This window comes from Camellia sinensis, chromosome 6, assembly GCF_055761805.1.
Source record: "Camellia sinensis isolate YWXY chromosome 6, ASM5576180v1, whole genome shotgun sequence".
NCBI lineage: Eukaryota > Viridiplantae > Streptophyta > Magnoliopsida > Ericales > Theaceae > Camellia > Camellia sinensis.
Genome location: NC_138966.1, coordinates 111,788,409 through 111,811,442, shown reverse-complemented (window position 1 = coordinate 111,811,442; position 23,034 = coordinate 111,788,409). Strand labels below are relative to the sequence as shown.

General features: G+C 43.4%; 1 pseudogene; it reads right to left on the bottom strand.

Moving 5' to 3' along the window:
- Positions 1–20,483: 20,483 nt before the first annotated feature.
- Positions 20,484–20,894, bottom strand: LOC114289053 (MDIS1-interacting receptor like kinase 2 pseudogene; annotated as a pseudogene).
- Positions 20,895–23,034: the final 2,140 nt, after the last annotated feature.

Here is a 23,034-nt window from a genome sequence, read left to right as displayed (position 1 = left end):
TGGTGAGTGTGATGAGACCCAGATTGTTTTGTCGAGGGTGGTTTGTGAGTATTCGGATGTTTTTTCCGAGGATCTTGTTAGTTTGCCACCTCACCGAGAGATAGAGTTCTCTATTGATTTAGTGCCCGGCACAGCGCCGATTTCTATGGCACCTTACCGTTTTGCCCCAGCCGAGTTGAGTGAGTTGAAGATTCAGCTCCAGGAATTGCTAGATAAGGGTTTTGTTCGCCCTAGTGTTTTGCCGTGGGGAGCACCAGCCCTCGTTGCTAAAAAGAAAGATGGTGCCTTGAGATTATGTATAAACTACCGGAAGTTGAATCGGGCTACGGTCAAGAATAAGTACCCTATGCCCCGTATAGATGATTTGTTTGACCAGTTGAAGGGTTCCCGTTGTTTCTCTAAGATAGACTTGAGATCGGGTTACCACCAGTTGAGGGTCAGGGAGGAGGATATTCCTAAGACGACATTCCGTACGCGGTATGGCCATTATAAGTTTTTGGTGATGCCATTTGGGCTCACCAATGCACCGGCAGTCTTTATGGATTTGATGAACCGGATCTTCCGGGAATTCTTAGACCGTTTTGTAGTCGTTTTTGTGGACGACATTATTATCTATTCGCCTTCTGAGGAGGAACACGAGGAACACTTGAGAGTGGTGCTTGAGTTACTTAGAGCCCATAGGCTGTATGCCAAGTTCGGGAAATGTGAGTTCTGGCTAGGGGAAGTCAAATTCTTAGGCCATGTGGTATCTGGGGAAGGGGTGTCTGTTAATACATCCAAGGTGGAGGCAGTGCAAGATTGGGCACAGCCTAAGAGTGTGTTTGAGATCCGCAGCTTTCTAGGATTACCTGGGTATTACCGTCGGTTTGTGAAAGATTTCTCTAGGCTAGCTTCGTCGTTTACTAGATTGACGCGGAAAGGGTCAAGTTTGTATGGAGTGAGACTTGTGAAAAGTCGTTCCAAGAGTTGAAGGTTAGATTGACCACCGCTCCGGTTTTGATTATTCCGGAGAGAGGGTTGGGTTATGCAGTCTATTGTGATGCCTCACGAGAGGGTTTGGGTTGTGTGTTGATGCAAAAGGGGAAAGTGGTAGCTTATGGCTCACGTCAGTTGAAAATACACGAGAAGAATTACCCTACACACGACTTAGAGTTAGCAGCAGTGATCTTTGCCTTGAAGATTTGGAGGCACTACCTTTATGGTGAGAGGTTCGAGGTGTTCTCGGACCACAAGAGTTTGAAGTATCTGTTTACACAGAGAGGCTTGAATTTGAGGCAGAGAAGGTGGATGGAGTTCATTGAGGACTATGATTTTGAGTTGCACTATCACCTGGGAAATGCCAACGTTGTGGCCGATGCCCTTAGTAGGAAATCCATTAGTGATGTAGCTTGTATAGCCATCCGGGAATGAGAGATGTTGGGTGCGCTTGGTGAATTTGATTTGCTCCTAGGAGAATCTTTTGAGGCTGCGACCTTGTTTTCTGTTGTTGCGCAGCCTACACTCGTGGCTCGAGTGTTAGAGGCACAAAAAGGTGACCTTGAGGTAGAATCCCTCCGAGAGAAGATCTCAAATGGGAAGGTTGAGAAGGGTTTGACAGTGTATCCCGACCTGCGTGTGAGATACCGAGACCGTCTGTTTGTACCGGAGTCGTGCCGAGAGGAAGTACTCCGAGAGTTTCATCATTCGCGTCTTGCGGTGCATCCGGGAGGCACTAAGATGTATCGGGATTTGGGTCGCCAGTTTTGGTGGCGGGGTATGAAGAGAGATGTGGCTGTTTTCGTGTCTAAGTTCCTTACTTGCCAACAAGTGAAGGCCGAGCATCAGAGGCCAGCGGGTTTGTTGTAACCCTTGCCTATTGCCGAGTGGAAGTGGGAGCATGTCACTATGGACTTCGTTGTTGGTCTTCCGAGGACTCAGCGGGGTAGTGATGCCATTTGGGTGGTTGTAGACCGGTTGACCAAGTCAGCGCACTTCATTCCTATGCACGTGAGAGATTCTGTAGATCATCTCGCCGACTTGTATATTCGGGACATAGTGAGACTGCACGGGGTTCCAGTGACGATCGTCTCAGATAGAGATCCTCGTTTTACTGCCAGGTTGTGGCAGAGTTTGCAGAGTGCCTTGGGCACTAAGTTGACCTTTAGTACGGCGTATCATCCTCAGACTGACGGGCAGTCCAAGCGTACTATTCAGATCCTTGAGGATATGCTTCGAGGTTGTGTCCTTGACTTTAGTGGGACGTGGGAGAGGCACTTGCCCTTGGTGGAGTTTGCCTACAACAACAGTTTTCAGTCTAGCATCGGTATGGCACCGTTTGAGGCCTTGTATGGCCGACCGTGTAGGTCTCCAGTGTGTTGGGCCGAGGTGGGTGATGCACCTTTGTTGGGTCCGGAGTTGGTTAGGGAGACGACGGAGAAAGTTGAGCTTATCCGTAGGAAGCTTGTTACAGCCCAAAGTCGCCAAAAGAGTTATGCCGACCGTCGGAGGAGGCCTTTGGCGTTTGAAGTAGGTGATCGTGTTTTCTTAAAAATATCACCTAGGCGAGGTTTGATGAGGTTCGGCAAGAGTGGGAAGTTATCCCCTCGGTTTATTGGTCCCTTTGAGATCCTTGAGAGGATTGGGGAAGTTGCTTATCGTTTGGCTTTGGCACCGCAGTTGTCCGGGGTTCATGACGTCTTTCATGTTAGTATGCTTCGGAAGTATGAGCCGGATCCATCCTATGTGTTAGGTTGGACCGACTTGGAGGTAGATGAGGATGCCTCGTATGAGGAGAGACCGGTTCGGGTCTTGGATAGGCGGGATCAAGTCTTGCGAGGCAAGACCATTCCCCTGGTAAAGGTTTTGTGGAAACATCACGGAGTGGAGGAAGCCACTTGGGAACGTGAGTTGGAAGTCCGTGAAAAGTATCCGGACATGTTCATTGATGTGTAATTTTGTAATGAAATTTTGTAATATTGTTGAACTTTAAGAGCATTGTATATGTCTTAAGTTGTGAAACATTGTAAATGTTTGGGTTAATGGAAGTTTGTTTCAACATTGCGTATGTTAAGTATATTGTGGAAATGCAAGCATGATATAAATGTTGCATGTATTATGGAATTGTGCAAGCAGGTTGCTATGAATAATGTGTTTTGCCTCTTGAAAAGAGATGGAATTGACCGGTAATGGGTCGGGTTGTTTAATATTATGTTGTAATATTGTTGAGAATGGAGAAAACCTATTTTTGAAAAACTTGTGTTTAATTTCGGGGACGAAATTCTTTAAGAGGGGGAGGTTATAGCGATCCCGGTTGCCCCTCTACTATTCTGTTGTATTCCGGACTCGGTTCCGTGAAGTTGGTAGTTGTATCTATCTTGTTGTCGTCCTTTAATTCCACTTGATTGAGTTTTAGGATGTTTTGGGCAGGGTTGTTACAGGTTGGTTAGGCCTTGGTTTCAATTCCTTGTTGCCCAGTTTTTAGGCGGTCCGCTCGAACGGGTCTTCTTGCGCTCTAGCGGGGATTGCACACTCCCAGTTTCTATATGTCTCTGCAAAACTTCTGTAGGTATGATTTCTACGCTCGAGCGGGTTTCTTTACGCTCGAGCGGTGGCGCTCGAGCGGGTTTGTTTACGCTCGAGCGGGTAGCACTTTCTGGGTATAAGTTCTGGGAGGGGGAAATCTACGCTCGAGCGGACTGGTTTTCGCGCTCGAGCGGATGTGCTTTATTCTTGTGTCTTGGTGCTCAAGCGGGCCTTCTTGCGCTCGAACGTGTCCAGATTTTTGTTCTTGACGCTCGAGCGTTGTGTTCTCCGCTCGAGCGGGAATGTCGTATATGAGTTGGTAGCTGGGCATTTTAAAATCACTTTTTACATTCTCTCTCTCTCTCTCTCTCTCTCTCTTACTTTCTAAAAAGACATTTTTGAGAGTTCCTCTCTCTAGAAACTCCCTTCTCTCTAGGGTTTGATCTAGTTAGAGTGTTTCCTTTTTCTTTGGCCTTTACAAAAAGGTTGTTGATCGTCGAGGGCTATCTTTTGATCTGAGAAACTTGTGATTTGGAGCAACTTTGTTTTCGGCATCTTCTCCTTCGAGTGTCATCTTTTGAGGTAGGGGTTCCTACTCACTCTTATGGTCTTTGACCTAGATTTTTAGCTGTTTTGATAAAGTGTTGTAGTTGGGTGGTTTTGGGACTTAGGGTTTCAAAATGTGTTAAAGAGGGTTTTGTGATTTTGGTCTCAAAATGTGTATTTTGGGTTTCAAAATAATGATGTTGTTGTTGGTTGTTGATATATAGGCCATTGGGTCAATATTGGGAAATGGGTTAGAAAACCCTAATTGGTTATATAAATTAATTTGTATGATTAATTTAAGAAAATGATGGTTATATGGAATTGAGTTGAGAATAATGAAATTGACTCATTATATGATTGAATAGTGGAGTTGGATTTGTAAATCGCTCACTTTTGAAAACATTGATATTTTATCTGTTGGAGCTTTTATTATCTGTTTAGAAATAATTGCTTGGACTACCGGTGGAGGGTAGTTTTGATTGTTGTAGACAATGCATGATGATTAGGCAAACTAAAACTAATCAAATGGATATGTCATAGAGTATGACGGTTGATAGAATACATTAATGTTATGTATTGATTGATTACGTATATGACCTTTGTGTATATATGTTGTGTGTGGGGGAGGAGATAGGGGATGTACTCCAAGGTTTAGGGGAAGATAGGGGATGGACCTCTAAATCGGATGTTGTTTGGGAGGAGATAGGGGATGGACTCCACTGATACAGCTCATATGATTGTCAGATAATGTGTTGATATAGCTCATATGCTTATCTTTGGAAGTGTTGATACAACTCATATGTTTGTCATTGGAAGTGTTGATATAGCTAATATGCATATCTGTTGAAATGTGGATACAATTTGTATGCTTATCTGTTGATATGTTGATACAACTAATATGTTTGTCTACTGTAAAATGAGAAACGTTTAATATGAGTCATTGTCTCATATAAGTGGTTGGCCAGGTTCCGAGCCATTGATGTAAATTGTGAAAGTTGACAAGAAATGAAAACTGAAATGAAACATGAACATAGTGGTCATGAAATGGAAATGGATTATGGGTTGGTTTATGAAAATTGAACATTTATCAATTGCTAATGTCTTAGTCATTGCTCATACTGTGTTTAGCATATCTCTACTGGGCGTTGGCACACCCTATATGGGACATTATTTTCAGGTACAGGTAGTATGCTACCTCCAAGGACATAGCTTGGATGATGATGAGAGTTGAAGACTCTTTTTTTTGTTTATTTTGATGTATTACATGTAAATTCAAGCCAAGGGCTTAATATGTATTGAGTTAGTACTCTTCTTTTGTGACCAAGTGTTAACTTGGAAAGCTGTAAGCCCATAGGGCATTTGCTTTTACTATTAACATGTAATACCGTTGTAAGAATTACTCTGATGAATAGAAATGGTTGAATTCTTTGTATCAATGCATGTCTAAAATGTTGGGTAGTATGTATTATTATGAGGGCGTTACAACTTGGTATCAGAGCGTACCGGGTTCGAATACTTTGGGTACGTGGGAAGTGATTAGGATCACAATGGGTTCGTCTCGCTCGATAGAGACTTAGATGTAGTGTCATGTGCTATGTGTTTAATTGATAACATGCTTATGTGACTATATGGGTATGGGATTTAGTTTCTAGGATGTTGATTGGATCCTTGGGTTTCTGTGAGTCCTTTCGGAAAGGCACTTGATCAATGCTGTTTCTAACCGGAACTCTAGTAACGCCTCGGGACTATCATTATCCGGAAATGAAATTCGTAAGTGCTTATGTGTTTATGTGCTTACGTGGAGTGAATTACAGTTGTCCATGCATTAGGACGTGAGTGTTATAGCTTCGGCACATTTGTGAATGTGCTAATAGTCTTGGTTACCTTTATTAGGATGTCAGGACGAGGGCGTGGTAAGCGTGGCAGGCGTGGTAGGCAGGAGATGCCTTTACCGGATGATGTTCCGGCAATGCAGGAGGGAGTTGGCCAGGCCAACGTGGTCGAGCCAGCGGGTCAGCAGGCTGTGGGCGTCTTGGCCCGAGAGATAGCGGGGGCTTTGGGTATTCTCAGAGCTGAGAATCAGGTTGCTGAGGCAGGGCCTTTCTTCTTGAAGAGGGAATTCTTCCGGTCTAACCCGGACGAGTTTGTTGGGGATCCGAAAGAGCCACTTAAGGCTGACGAGTGGTTAGAACAAATGGAGAAGACGTTCGAGATGCTTGGCATCGAGGACGGGGCTTTAAAGGTGACCTTGGCATCCTTCCAACTGAAGGGAGATGCGGGTCAATGGTGGAAGTACGAGAAGGGCAGTGTTGGTGGTGCATGGAAGACGTTTGTAAATACCTTCCAGGAGAAGTTTTTATCTTCAGCTGTGAGGGAGAAGCTGAGGGAGCAGTTTTGCCTGCTTAGACAGCAGGGCTTGTCTGTGGCCGAGTTCAAGGCTACTTTTACTAGTCTGTCCAGGTTTGCACCTGAACTGGTGGCGTCCGAGGAACGCCGTTGCTTTGAGTTTGAGCGGAAGTTGAAGCAAGGCCTCAAGTTGAGGGTTGGTGGATCTTTCATCCGAGAGTATAGGCGTTTGGTGGATGCTGCTGCTCATATGGAGATTATGATGCAGGAGGAAGACGAGGGGCAGAGAGGCTCCAAGAGGAGCCAAGATGGTCAGGGTGATGGCAGGAGACAGAGGGGCTCTAACCCTCAGCAGTCTCAGGGTGGTGTGGCTAGATCGACCTTTCCAGTGCCGAGTGCGGGCTCTGGGAGAGGTAGTCAGGGAGGTTTGACCTGTTTTGCGTGTGGCCAGCTGGGTCACAAGTCTTTGGTTTGCCCGCAGAAGGGAGGGGGTCAGTGTAACAAGCCCGCGGGGGACCTCGCTACAGCTCGGACTCGACTTGTTGTAGTCACGGTTCTAAATCTGAACCAAAGAGTCCAAATCCGGCAAATCGATTTGAGAAAAACAGATTTTTGAAAGAAGTGCCAAACATGGACTGCTTTGCCAGATACAGAGTCGCCACCTAAATATTTTATTTTGGGAAATTTAGGAAACCCTGACTCGGTGCCAAAAGGCCACGTGTCCGTCATCACCAAAGTTGCCTCGGCTCGGGAACTTGGGTACGATTGGGGAAGGTCACTTCGTGAGCACCCCCGCTCGCCCGGTCATAGACCGGCCTCTACTAACCATGATATCAATTTTTGAAAACATTGTGAGTTCTTATTCCAGTTATTAGCCTAGGTTACTATGTGATGCGCACAGCATACAAATATAGACCGGATCGCCTGAATTGGAACGAAACATTTCATGTTTATTTTTGAAAGAGGTTTTGCTACCCGCAAGTAGGCTTTAAAACATTTGATGATTTATTCCAATTTAAGTAACCCAACCTTCACCCACAGGCATTCAGGCAGTTATATCATATAAGCAAATAGCCTCATGGTAAGCATGCTATTCATGGCAGTCACTCACACACATGCAAGGATGCTAAAGCATAAAGCTTACCGAGTACTCCAAGCCAAAATAAGAATTCATTAGAAATCATGCATGATCCTAACTATACAGAAATGCCTAATGCAACACATGCAAAATGCAATTATAGCAGGCTCGGCTATTCTAAGATGGCATATGAAATGCTACAACTATCATGTATTCAATTTTGAAATTGAAAGTACAATGCAGTTAGTATGATGCGCCGAGCCCGGTGCATGCAATACAGATGAATGAATGCAAACATGCTGTCATACTGTATGCTAATTTAAATATGTCCTAATCTAACCATCAAAAGCGGATAAATAAAAGGGAGAAAGACGTGGGGTTGGAAGACATACAACACACTCACGCACACTTATTACAGTTGTGGCCCTCGCGCAGAGGGTCCGAATAAATATACAGTCCCAAATAAAAGAATATTACAGTCCAAATATTACAGTCCGAATATGTACAAATTCCTAATTAATTTACAAATTAACTAAGAAAGCAAATAAAACTGGCATGCAAGCCAGGGACTGCCTTGCTTCTGATGGATGATGCATGTCCGGATTGTCTTGCGCGGAAATCCACCGGAATGCCCCAATTAGCCTCTGTTTACACCTGTTCTTGAAATGCGTGCCAAGCCCCAAAAGGTTGTTGATTCCTGGTTTTGCTGCAACAGAGAGCAGGAAAGGGGCATAGCAATGTATTTGCACAAATATATGCATGTCTCGATCCTCGTGCCACCAATCACGCATACCGAGGCATGATGGCCGAGGAGTCGAAATGCACAACTCAATATAGGATGAATGCACATGAAACTACAGCTAAAACCTAACTCCATCATGGATAATCCGGAGTGTCGGCGACTGGGGAATTGAGACACATTCCGTCACTCGGAGTACGAAATGTACCTCGTTTCCCGTGCCCGGGCTAACTCTTATTCCGGACACGATGCAATATGCATGATATGCATGAAATGCAACTAAGATACAATCCTAACATACTCAATGCTATGGAAATGACATGCCTCGAAATACGTGCACACGGGCGCGCAAATCGAGAAAATGACAGAATGCGATCTAAGATACAACCTAGTATGCACTATGCTATGAAAATGAGATGCCTTGAAATGCCTGCACACGGGCACGCAAACCGAGATGCCTCAAAATGCGTGCACACAGGCACGCAAACCGAGGCGATGATATGTGTCTCGAAATACGTGTATGCGGGCACGCAAACCGAGGCGATGACATGTGTCTTGAAATACGTGCACGTGGGCACGCAAACCGAGGCGATGACATGTGTCTCGAAATACGTGCACGCGGGTCCGCAAACCGAGGCGATGATATGATATGATGAAATGACATGGAAATGACAAATGGGCTTATACCAACATGAGTGAGCCTCAGCCACACTCACATAGGATGCCGGCGGATAAAAATGAAGTGCCTCGAAATGCGTGCACACGGGCACGCAAACTGAGGCGATGGCGGAATGCAATGAAATGAAATGATATGGAAACATGATATGGGCTTATACCAACATGAGTGAGCCTCAGCCACACTCACATAGGATGCCGGCGGATAAAAATGAAGTGCCTCGAAATGCGTGCACACAGGCACGCAAACCGAAGCGGTGGCGGAATGCAATGAAATGATGTGGAAACATGATAAATGGGCTTATACCAACATGAGTGAGCCTCAGCCGCACTCACATAGGATGCCGGCGGGTAAAAATGGAGTGCCTCGAAATGCGTGCACACGGGCACGCAAACCGAGGCAGTGGCGGAATGCAATGAAATGATGTGAAAACATGATAAATGGGCTTATACTAACCTGAGTGAGCCTCAGCCGCACTCACATAAGATGCCGATGGCAGAAAATGTAGTGCCTCGAAATGCGTGCACACTGGCACGCAAACCGAGGCAATGCATACGCAATGCAAATGACATAAAAAAAGACAAATGGACTTATACTAACATGAGTGAGCCTCAGCCGCACTCACATAAGATGCCGATGGCAGAAAATGAAGTGCCTCGAAATGCGTGCACACTGGCACGCAAACCGAGGCAATGCATACGCAATGCAAATGACATAAAAAAAGACAAATGGACTTATACTAACATGAGTGAGCCTCAGCCGCACTCACATAAGATGCCGATGGCAGAAAATGTAGTGCCTCGAAATGCGTGCACACAGGCACGCAAACCGAGGCAATGCATACGCAATGAAATGTGGCAAAAATGATATGCAAGCATACTAATGGAATTTCAGCACTAAAATATGGGGGAAAACAGTCCCGAAATGAAACGAAATGACATGAAATGCAAGGAAACGTCCCGAAATGCAACATTAGGCACCCGAAATGGCCTATAGCTATGCCAAACATGCACAATATGGACATGTAATGCAAAGACAGAAGCTAGACAGTCCCAAAAGATGCACTTTCACAGTTATAAACATGGCCAAACAGCAAGTATAGGTAGGGGAAAAATAGCATGCAAGAATAGGGGCCAAAAGAGGGGTAATGAAGCAAGTGGTATAAGAAAAACTCAAACTGAAAAATTTCCTTCTACAACACTGAATATGGACCAAAAATATGAACATTTACAGTATATGGCAGACCTCAAATCAGTATAAAAACATGCTAAAAATGTGATGCAAAACAAGGCTCAAAAGGTGCTATAACATGAAGTATATAAAATAATCACCAAACAGAAAAAAAGTGTGAATGAAACATGAAGTATAGGCCAAAATAAGACCACTTTCAGTTCGGACCAAGGTCCAAAAACAGAAGCAAAGAGGGCTACCAATTTATGCAAAAATGGGGCCAAATAAGGGATTGAACTACAAGTGACACAAGGAGACACCAAACAAGGTTGAGCCCTTCCTCAATGTTGAAGAGGGGCTCAAAATAAGCCTAATATCAGTTTATAACATGCTCGAAAATAAATTTCTCATGGGTCAAAAATAGCATGCAAAACTATGACATACAAGATGATCAATGAAGCAAGTATATTATGGAGGGCTCAAACAAGGTTGAGCCCTTAATGAGAAGTGAAGATGAGCTCAAAATATGGCCCTTTTCAGTTAGGGCCGGAGCTTGAAACCAAAAATAAGTGGGGCTTAGAAATAGATCAAGAAAAAGGGTCAAAAGGGTAAAAGTGTAACTTACCCTTGAAGAATCAAACTTTTGTTGCTTCTTGGATGGATTTGCAGCTTCTTTAGCCTTCAAGAATCCTTCCTTGTTGCTGGAAATGAGATGGTGGTGGTAGAGCTTGGTGGTGTAGAAGGAATGATGGTTAGGGAGTTAGGGTTTTTTGAAGAATTGAGAAGGAAGAAGATAGTGTTGGCTATGGAGCTTTGAAGAGTAAATTTTCTAACCCTTACAAAGAAGGCCACCAGCTGGTTATAAGGGTTCAAAATGGGGTGTAAAGGTGGGGGAGAAGGAGGGCAAAACTCCCCCACAAAATATCCCCCGGATACAGAAAATATCTGGTGGACATTGCCCCACAGCTGTAAAGTGCACAGTGCAAAGAACACGGCCGGCCCATTACTTTTGCTGGAGGTGGCCGGCCGGCCACACCCCCTAGCCGGCCGGCTAGGGGTCAAAAAGGTCAAGGTGATTTTCTGGCCGGCCAGCTATTGGAGAGGTACCCCTATGTGTGTACAACACAACCATGTAGTTGAAATTCCAAGAAAGTGGGCCCAAGGGGTTCAACAATTGCTCGGAAAGAGGGGGTCAAAAGGGTCAAGTTGACTTACTGGCCGGCCATGAACTTTTAGGGGCCTCTCAGATGTGTACATCACAGATATGTGGTTGAAAGTTCAAGAAAAAAAGTCCAAGGGGTTCAACATTAGCCCGGAAGAAAGGGGTCAAAAGGGTCAGGTGACCTTAATGGCCGGCCACCAACTTTTAGGGGCCTCTCAGGTGTGTACATCACAGATATGTGGTTGAAAGTTGACAACATTAGCTCCAAGGTATTCAACATTAGCCCGGAAGTGCGAAAAACGGGCGCCGGGAGGCTCCGGAAGAGAGATAACTGGTTGTTGCAACAATTGCTGGCCTCCCACCCTTCAGTGACCTTCCTTGTGATAAAACAGAGGTACCTGCCAAAAATGAACGAAAACCGTTGCAAAACGAATGTTCCGGGGCCAAAACACGCAGTTTGGGGTCCCGAAAATGGGCTGTTAAGCACCGAAAATGGTATTCGACCTCGAAGTGGGTTTCTCAACCCCCAGTGTCCCTCAAAAGGGATGAAATAAGATGTATGCCAAAAATCAGAGCAATAGGAGATGGTTAAGCGGTCCCGAACCGAGGCACACGGCCTGACGGCTCCGAAAACCGGGAACCGGACTCCGAAATGGGCAAAATGGCCTACGGCCACCAAATGTAGCCTACGGACATTTGAGAGACGGTCTATGGGACCTCTCCCTCCCCTTAGGAAAAGAAATAGAGAAAACCGAGTCTGGTTCGCAAACCGAGACATGGCACGGAAAAGGGTTCGGAAGTCCGGAGGCAGGGCTCACGGCCGCGACTCTGAAACTTCTGAACAAGCACATTATGGAACATCACCAAGCGCTCAATCGGTGACGTCTGAGTCTTAAGGTCGGTCAAAAATGGGGTGTCTACAGTCAGCGAGCTGCTTCTTCTTCAACTAGACCTTAGAGCCAGAGTCAGGGCAGGGGCCAGCCTTTGTCTTGTTATAAGTGTGGTCAGCCTGGGCACCTGAAGAGGTATTGCCCACAGTTGAGTGCTACTTCAGGAACGTCTGGTTCTAAGCAGACGCAGAGTTATCAGCCAGCTCAGTCTGTGCAGGCCTCGAGGGCCAATCCGGGAGCTTCGTCACCCCAGTCAGTGCAGCAGTCTTTTGCTCCTAGAGGTGAGCAGGTAGATCAGGGGCCTACAGGGCGCGTGTATGCTGTTACCGTGCAGGATCTAGTACCGGCTCCATCAATAGTGAGAGGTACCTTTCTGTTTTGTAACTCGGTTGCTAGTGTATTGATTGATACGGGTGCATCTCATTCTTTTGTCTCTGCTGCATTTGCATCTGTTTTGGAATTGGAGTTGGCACAGTTAGCATCTCCTATATGTGTAGTATCGCCTGTTGGTGGTGAGTTGATCTTGAAAGAAGGTGTTAGGGGTTGTGATATAGAGGTCGCCGACCATAGGCTTCCTTTTCCTTTTGTTGTCATGTCCATAAAGGGTTTTGATGTTATTCTGGGTATGGACTGGCTATCGTCATACCGGGCTGTTATTGATTGCTACCGCCAGAGGGTCACAGTTTGTACCTTGAGCGGGGAGTGTTTTCATTTCTTGGGGGATCGGGTTGGTAGTGTGTTGCCACCGATGTATGATCCGTGAGGGCGGAATGAGTTTAGTGGTCTACTTGCTAGCTTTATGAGTGGTGAGTGTGATGAGACCCAGATTGTTTTGCCGAGGGTGGTTTGTGAGTATTCGGATGTTTTTCCCGAGGATCTCGTTAGTTTGCCACCTCACCGAGAGATAGAGTTCCCTATTGATTTAGTGCCCGACACAGTGCCGATTTCTATGGCACCTTACCGTTTTGCCCCAGCCGAGTTGAGTGAGTTGAATATTCAGCTCCAGGAATTGCTAGATAAGGGTTTTGTTCGCCCTAGTGTTTCGCCGTGGGGAGCACCAGCCCTCTTTGCTAAAAAGAAAGATGGTGCCTTGAGATTGTGTATAGGCTACCAGAAGTTGAATCGGGCTACGGTCAAGAATAAGTACCCTATGCCCCGTATAGATGATCTGTTTGACCAGTTGAAGGGTTCCCGTTGTTTCTCTAAGATAGACTTGAGATCGGGTTACCACTAGTTGAGGGTCAGGGAGGAGGATATTCCTAAGACGGCATTCCGTACGCGGTATGGCCATTATGAGTTTTTGGTGATGCCATTTGGGCTCACCAATGCACCGGCAGTCTTTATGGATTTGATGAACCGGATCTTCCGGTAATTCTTAGACCGTTTTGTAGACGTTTTCGTGGACGACTTTCTTATCTATTCGCCTTCTGAGGAGGAACACGAGGAACACTTGAGAGTGGTGCTTGAGTTACTTAGAGCCCATAGGCTGTATGCCAAGTTTGGGAAATGTGAGTTATGGCTAGGGGAAGTCAAATTCTTAGGCCATGTGGTATCCGGGGAAGGGGTGTCTGTTGATACATCTAAGGTGAAGGCAGTGCAAGATTAGGCATAGCCTAAGAGTGTGTTTGAGATCCGCAGTTTTCTGGGATTAGCTGGGTATTACCGTCGGTTTGTAAAAGATTTCTCTAGGCTAGCTTCGTCGTTGACTAGATTGGCGCGGAAAGGGGTCAAGTTTGTATGGAGTGAGACTTGTGAAAGTCGTTCCAAGAGTTGAAGGTTAGATTGACCACCGCTCCAGTTTTGATTATTCCGGAGAGAGGGTTGGGTTATGCAGTCTATTGTGATGCCTCACGAGAGGGTTTGGGTTATGTGTTGATGCAAGAGGGGAAAGTGGTAGCTTATGGCTCACGTCAGTTGAAAATACACGAGAAGAATTACCCTACACACGACTTAGAGTTAGCAGCAGTGATCTTTGCCTTGAAGATTTGGAGGCACTACCTTTATGGTGAGAGGTTCGAGGTGTTCTCGGATCACAAGAGTTTGAAGTATCTATTTACATAGAGAGACTTGAATTTGAGGCAGAGAAGGTGGTTGGAGTTCATTGAGGACTATGATTTTGAGTTGCACTATCACCCGGGAAAGGCCAACGTTGTAGCCGATGCCCTTTGTAGGAAATAGGGGTGAGCATGGTCCGGATTGGACTGGATTGGAGTAAAACCAGGACCAATCCGTTATCTACGGATCCTGAAAAATTCGAACCAATCCAATCCGTTTAAATCGTGGAACCAATCCGAACCAACCCATTTAAATACGGATTGGATCGGTTTAGGACCATGGATTTATATAATTAAATAACAAAAAAATATATATAACACTTTATTTTCATAAAAATATAAATATAGCACAATATTAGTTTCGCAATAGCAACATGTCTTTTCATAATAGCAACAAACTGTTCTAAAATTTAAACAACCATAAAGAAACTAGTTCCACCATAAGTATTTAGACTATTACAAATTAACACTAAAAACTAGCAAACAAAATTAATAAAAGAAGGTATTATGCAATTTAGGTTTGGATTTAAGTTTTATATGAAAAAAGAGAAGATACTATGTAGGAGGGTGTATAATAAAAATATAGACTATTTGTATACGGTCCGGATCGGTTCCAATCCAGAACCATAGGATTCAATCCGGAACCAATCCGTGAACTACGGATTTTTAATTTTTCAATCCGGAACCGAACCACGGATTCAAAAAACTAATCCAAACCTATTGGATTGGACTGGACTGGATCGGATTACGGATTTCACGGATTCCTTGCTCAGCCCTAGTAGGAAATCCATTAGTGATGTAGCTTGTATAGCCATCCGGGAATGGGAGATGTTGGGTGCGCTTGGTGAATTTGATTTGCTCCTGGGAGAATCTGTTGAGGCTGCGACCTTGTTTTCTGTTGTTGTGCAGCCTACACTCGTGGCTCGAGTGTTAGAGGCACAAAAAGGTGACCTTGAGGTAGAATCCCTCCAAGAGAAGATCTCAAATGCGAAGGTTGAGAAGGGTTTGACGATGTATCCCGACCTGAGTGTAAGATACCGAGACCGTCTATTTGTACCGGAGTCGTGCCGAGAGGAAGTACTCCGAGAGTTTCATCATTCGCGTTTTGCGGTGCATCCGGGAGGCACTAAGATGTATCGGGATTTGGGTCGCCAGTTTTGGTGGCGGGGTATGAAGAGAGATGTGGCTGTTTTCGTGTCTAAGTGCCTTACTTGCCAGCAAGTGAAGGCCGAGCATCAGAGGCCTGCGGGTTTGTTGCAACCCTTGCCTATTGCCGAGTGGAAGTGGGAGCATGTCACTATGGACTTCGTTGTTGGTCTTTCGAGGACTCAGCGGGGTAGTGATGCCATTTGGGTGGTTGTAGGCTGGTTGACCAAGTCAGCGCACTTCATTCCTATGCACGTGAGAGATTCGGTAGATCATCTCGCCGACTTGTATATTCGGGACATAGTGAGACTGCACGGGGTCCCAGTGACGATTGTCTCAGATAGAGATTCTCGTTTTACAGCCAGGTTGTGGCAGAGTTTGCAGAGTGCCTTGGGCACTAAGTTGACCTTTAGTACGGCGTATCATCCTCAGACTGACGGGCAGTCCGAGCGTACTATTCAGATCCTTGAGGATATGCTTCGAGGTTGTGTCCTTGACTTTAGTGGGACGTGGGAGAGGCACTTGCCCTTGGTGGAGTTTGCCTACAACAACAGTTTTCAGTCTAACATCGGTATGGCATCGTTTGAGGCCTTGTATGGCCGACCGTGTAGGTCTCCAGTGTGTTGGGCCGAGGTGGGTGATGCACCTTTGTTGGGTTCGGAGTTGGTTAGGGAGACGATGGAGAAAGTTGAGCTTATCCGTAGGAGGCTTGTTACAGCCCAAAGTCGCCAAAAGAGTTATGCCGACCGTCGGAGGAGGCCTTTGGCGTTTGAAGTAGGTGATCATGTTTTCTTGAAAATATCACCTAGGCGAGGTTTGATGAGGTTCGGGAAGAGTGAGAAGTTATCCCCTCGGTTTATTGATCCCTTTGAGATCCTTGAGAGGATTGGGAAAGTTGCTTATCGTTTGGCTTTGCCACCGCAGTTGTCCGGGGTTCATGACGTCTTTCATGTTAGTTTGCTTCGGAAGTATGAGCCGGATCCGTCCCATGTGTTAGGTTGGACCGACTTGGAGGTAGATGAGGATGCCTCGTATGAGGAGAGACCGGTTCGGGTCTTGGATAGGCGGGATCAAGTCTTGCGAGGCAAGACCATTCCCTTGGTAAAGGTTCTGTGGAAACATCACGGAGTGGAGAAGCCACTTGGGAACGTGAGTTGGAAGTCCGTGAAAAGTATCCGGACATGTTCATTGATGTGTAATTTTGTAATGAAATTTTGTAATATTGTTGAACTTTAAGAGCATTGTATATGTCTTAAGTTGTGAAACATTGTAAATGTTTGGGTTAATGGAAGTTTGTTTCAACATTGCGTATGTTAAGTATATTGTGGAAATGCAAGCATGATATAAATGCTGCATGTATTATGGAATTGTGCAAGCAGGTTGCTATGAATAATGTGTTTTGCCTCTTGAAAAGAGATGGAATTGATCGGTAATGGGTCGGGATGTTTAATATTATGTTGTAATATTGTTGAGAATGGAGAAAACTTTTTTTTGAAAAACTTGTGTTTAATTTCGGGGATGAAATTCTTTAAGGGGGGCAGGTTATAGCGATCCCGGTTGCCGCTCTACTGTTCTGTTGTATTCCGGACTCGGTTCCGTGAAGTTGGTAGTTGTATCTATCTTGTTGTCGTCCTTTAATTCCACTTGATTGAGTTTTAGAATGTTTTGGGTAGGGTTGTTACAGGTTGGTTAGGCCTTGGTTTCAATTCCTTGTTGCCCAGTTTTTAGGCGGTCCGCTCGAGCGGGGATTGCACACTCCCAGTTTCTATGTGTCTCTGTAAAACTTCTGCAGGTATGATTTCTACGCTCGAGTGGGTTTCTTTACGCTCGAGCGGTGGCGCTCGAGCGGGTTTGTTTACGCTCGAGCGGGTAGCACTTTCTGGGTATAAGTTCTGGGAGGGGGAAATCTACGCTCGAGCGGACTGATTTTCGTGCTCGAGCGGATGTGCTTTATTCTTGTGTCTTGGCGCTCGAGCGGGCCTTCTTGCGCTCGAACGTGTCCAGATTTTTGTTCTTGACGCTCGAGCGTTGTGTTCTCCGCTCGAGAGGGAATGTCGTATATGAGTTGGCAACACTTGGACATAAAAATATGAGTTCTAACTCAAATACAAATAAAGCCCTAGGCTTGTATGTTTATCAAATAAAAACAAATAACTAAAGATAGTCTTCAAAATCCAAATCCTTCCAAGCTAAGTCCTTGGAGGTAGCTTATCACCTGGACCTGAAAATGATGTTCCCATAAAGGGTGAGCCACAGCCCAGTAGAGATATACTAAACCAAATATAAGCATTGATTAAAGGAATATCATTCAATAGATGGTTAACCAAGATAATCAATTACATTATTTTACAATCTCATGACACTATTGTCCAAGACACGTTTAACTTCTCAACTTTATCAATATGGCTCAGAACCTGGCCAAACTTACAACAGTGAACTATATATATCATATTCACATTCTTCCAATGTCAACAAACAGATGAGACTCAGGCTCAAATCAAAACACTTCATACTTCCAATTTGATACACATTTTAGTGCTGTATCAATAAAAACACTTCAATATAAATAAGCACACATAAAAGTGATGCTAATGGAGTCCATCCCCTATCTCCTCCCAAACAAAATCCGGTTTAGAGGTCCATCCCCTATCTTCCCCTAAACCGTGGAGTACATCCCCTATCTCCTCCCACACAAAACAATGTATGTAAACACATAACATATACAACACACAATCAATCCACATAATGTCCGTATTAATTCAGCAGTCAAAATTGATGACTTAATCAATGATTAGTTTCAGTTATCCCTAATCCACATGCAGTGTCTACAACAAGCACGGCTATCCTCCACCGATAGCCCAAAACAGTTATTTCTAAACTAAAAAAATAAATATATCAACAATTCAATAGGCGAGTGATTTAAATTATCCAACTACGCCATTTAATCAATGAATTCTCCAATTCCATGAATTTAACCATATTTCCCCAATTTCCTTAAATTAATTATACAAATTAATTTATTAATACAACTAGGGTTTTTCCCAAAATTACCAAAGTACCCCCAACATATCAAAATACTAAAACTTAGAACAAAACTTATAAGATGGAGTAGGAAATCCCTACCTCGAAGAAAATAACCCGAATGAAGAAGACAGAGATGAATACCCAAATTTCAATGTGCTCCAAATCACTAAATGTTCAGATTAAATGGAAGCCCTCGACTCACTCTATCTTTTTAATAAAGGATCAAAGGTAGAAACTCACTCTAAGTAGATCAATCCTAAGAGAGAAGGTGTGTAGAGGGAGAGAGAACTCGTAACTAGGGTTTTGGAATCTGAAAGTGTATGAAAAACTGATCTGAAACACGCTGCTGCCTATTTAAACCTGACAGGCTCGCTCGAGCGAAGACTTGGTCGCTCGAGCGACCAGACACACGAAAACCTCGCTCGAACGAAGAAAAGCTCGCTCGAGCCAAAAACTCAATGCTTCAGGTCTGCAACACAGAAGCTCGCTCGAGCGAAGGAAATCTCGCTCGAGCCAAGAAACACAACTCTCAGGTCTAGAGCCAGACGCAGTCTCTCGCTCGAGCGACCAACTCCTCGCTCGAACGAAGGTCAAAAAATCTGGACAGCAACAATGCTTCAGGTCTGCAACACAGAAGCTCGCTCGAGCGAAGGAAATCTCGCTCGAGCCAAGAAACACAACTCTCAGGTCTAGAGCCAGATGCAGTCTCTCGCTCGAGCGACCAACTCCTCGCTTGAGCGAAGGTCAAAAAATCTGGACAGCAACACTTGGTTTCCAACCCAACCAACCTGCCCAACACATCCTATAACTCCAAATGAGAAAATAAAGGACGACAACAACAATTATACAATGACAGAATCTACGGAACCTAAGTCCGGATACAATAATCAAATGGGAAAAGACCGGGGTCGCTAGAAATGGGTTAGAAAACCCTAATTGGTTATATAAATTAATTTGTATGATTAATTTGAGAAAATGATGGTTATATGGAATTGAGTTGAGAATAATGAAATTGACTCATTATATGATTGAATAGTGGAGTTGGATTTGTAAATCGCTCACTTTTGAAAACATTGATATTTTATCTGTTGGAGCTTTTATTATCTGTTTAGAAATAATTGCTTGGACTACCGGTGGAGGGTAGTTTTGATTGTTGTAGACAATGCATGATGATTAGGCAAACTAAAACTAATCAAATGGATATGTCATAGAGTATGACGGTTGATAGAATACATTAATGTTATGTATTGATTGATTACGTATATGACCTTTGTGTATATATGTTGTGTGTGTGGGAGGAGATAGGGGATGTACTCCACGGTTTAGGGGAAGATAGGGGATGGACCTCTAAACCGGATATTGTTTGGGAGGAGATAGGAGATGGACTTCACTGATACAGCTCATATGATTGTCAGATAATGTGTTGATATAGCTCATATACTTATCTTTGGAAGTGTTGATACAGCTCATATGCTTGTCATTGGAAGTGTTGATATAGCTAATATGCATATCTGTTGAAATGTGGATACAGCTTGTATGCTTATCTGTTGAGATGTTGATACAACTAATACGTTTATTTACTGTAAAATGAGAAACGTTTAATATGAGTCATTGTCTCATATAAGTGGTTGGCCAGGTTTTGAGCCATTGATGTAAATTGTGAAAGTTGACAAGAAATGAAAACTGAAATGAAACATGAACATAGTGGTCATGAAATGGAAATGGATTATGGGTTGGTTTATGAAAATTGAACATTTATCAATTGCTAATGTCTTAGTCATTGCTCATACTGTGTTTAGCATATCTCTACTGGGCGTTGGCTCACCCTATATGGGACATTATTTTCAGGTACAGGTAGTATGCCACCTCCAAGGACATAGCTTGGATGATGATGAGAGTTGAAGACTCTTTTTTTTTGTTTATTTTGATGTATTACATGTAAATTCAAGCCAAGGGCTTAATATGTATTGAGTTAGTACTCTTCTTTTGTGACCAAGTGTTAACTTGGAAAGCTGTAAGCCCATAGGGCATTTGCTTTTACTATTAACATGTAATACCGTTGCAAGAATTACTCTGATGAATAGAAATGGTTGAATTCTTTGTATCAATGCATGTCTAAAATGTTGGGTGTTATGTATTATTATGAGGGCGTTACACTGGTGAACAGTCGTGGTGCATAAAAGATAAAGCATTTGCTACATCTTTGACAACATTCACTCTCCTAATCCAATCAAAGTATAATACACGATCCTCCGTGCTCAATATCTTTCCCAAGCTTCCCCCTTCCAAGAACTCGAAAACCAAAAATGAGTGCCTTTGGTGTGAACAATAGCCATAAAGTAATACAATATTGTGATGGCAAATCTTTGTTAATGCACTTATCTCACTCGTAAAGCTTTTTAGATTAGCCAAGTCACCATCGGGTGATACATGAAGTTTCTTCATAGCAACTACTTGACCACTTGTGAGATCAGCTCTGTAAACAGTACCACATCCTCCCTCCCCAACACAATATTTGGTACTAAAGTTCTCAGTCACTTCAATGATGTTTTCATACACCATTTTCCCGTCATACCTCCAAATTTCAAACAATTTTTGTTATTTACTCGTCTTGGCTCATTTTTTGTGTTCCTCAATTTAAAAAAAAAAATCAAGAGTACTATTCTAGCAACCATTAATAAAAGAAATAGAAAAGCAAAAATAAGAACAATTAATAACACAACTTCGTTACTCTTTTTTTTAGCAACCCCATTGTTTATTTTTTGCGAGCAAGTCTTCAAACTAGTAGCATTACCACATAAACCTTTATTACCTCTAAGTGCGTCAAATGTTGGAAGGCTTTGATGTTAGGAATAGGACCATCCAATTGATTGAAAGATACATCTATTGATATCAAACCTAATATATTATCAAAAGATGATGGAATGAAACCAGAGAGTTCATTGTGGGAGATATTCAATGTTTCTAACATTTGCAATTCTCCAATCTACTGTGGTATCTTACCTTTTAGCAAATTATGACCAAGATCAAGAATTTGAAGGTTATGCACACCACCTATTTCCGCAGGAATGCTTTCCCCAAATCTATTATTGCTCAAATTCAAGTTCCAAAGTTTCTTACACTTTTCTAGTGCTCCAGGGATTGAACCACTCAAGTCATTTTCTGCCAAATTAAGGATCTCTAGATTTGACAACTTGCTGAAATCTGGAGGAATATTGCCTAATAGATGGTTATCATCTAGCTTAAGGTTGAATAGTGAAACCATCCTTCCCAATTTCACTGGGATCTGTCCAACTAGGTCATTTGAAGAGAGTTCAAGGAGGCGTAGTTGAGTTGAATCCATTATTTCAGGTAGTATCTCACCAGAAATATTATTGTTGGACATTTTGAGACTAGTCAAACTATCGCACTTTCCCCATTTTTGTGATACCTCACCGAAAAAATTGTTATAACTCAAATCAATGTAAACCAAGTTTGGGTATATACCAAAATCTTCCTATATATTTCCCAAAAGTTGGTTTCCATCAAGCCAAACTCTGAATAAGGTAGAGCAATTTCTCAAGCTTTTTGGGATGGGGCCTATGAGATTATAATCATTTACAGTCAAATTAACTGACAATCCATTAAAGCATAGGCCTTCTGGGATATGACCACTGAGCATGTTGTTATAAAGGGACAAAATGGCTAACTTGCTCAAGTTTCCTATAGATGCAGGGATTGAATCGGTGAGATTATTCATTGAGAGTTCGAGATCAACGAGAGACCTCAGCATCCCAACTTCTTGAAGGATTGATCTGGAAAGTTCATTGTCAAAAAGTATAGAGTGGTTAAGTTGCCCAAGTTCCCTGTAGATGCAAGGATTGAACCCGTGAGCTTGTTCCCTGAGAGTTTGAGATGAACGAGAGACCTGGGCATCCTAATTTCTTGAGGGATTGATCTGGAAAGTTGGTTGTCATAAAGGTACAGAGTAGTTAAGTTTCCCAAGTTCCCTATTATAACGATTTTGATTTTGACCTGACCCGTTTGATGTTGTGGAACTGGGCTTCCTTGTCTTTAACAGTTGTTCATATCCTTGTTCATCTTATTCCTTGTTAAATTGAGTTATTTGAATATCGTGGTTGCGTTTGGAATAGGTTGGTATTTTGACCTCTTCGCTTGAGCGGTAATTTTGTTTTGCAGGCCTGCAAAACTACTGGGAGGGTAACATTCTTTGCTCGAGTTGTGTTTCCTGTGCTCGAGTAGTCTTGGCTCGAGCGGTCTCACTTTTTGTATCTAGTCGCTCGAGCTGTCGAGCAGTGTTTCTTGAGCTCAAGCAGTCTGCACGTATATCAGATCGTAAAAGTCACTTTTTGAGTCACTTTTTCATCCCTTTTTCTCTCTAAACATTTCAAAACACTAAGTTAAGACCCTTGCTCTCTAAAACTCACCTTTTACACTCAAATACACCTAGATCCGTTGATCTTTGCATCACAGTCCCTTTGTTAAAAAGATAGAGCTCACCTAGAGCTTCGTTCTAATCGGAACAAAGTCAATTTTCAGCATCGTTGAAGTTTCTTCGTTCTCTCTCTTGTCTTCTAAGCTTGAGGTAGGGATTCCTCCACACATTCTTACTATTTTTAACTTAGTTATTTTCCTTTCTAAAACAACATTGTGATTTTGGAATTTTTGGACAAATCTAGGGTTTTGGGTTAAAAATCAAAAG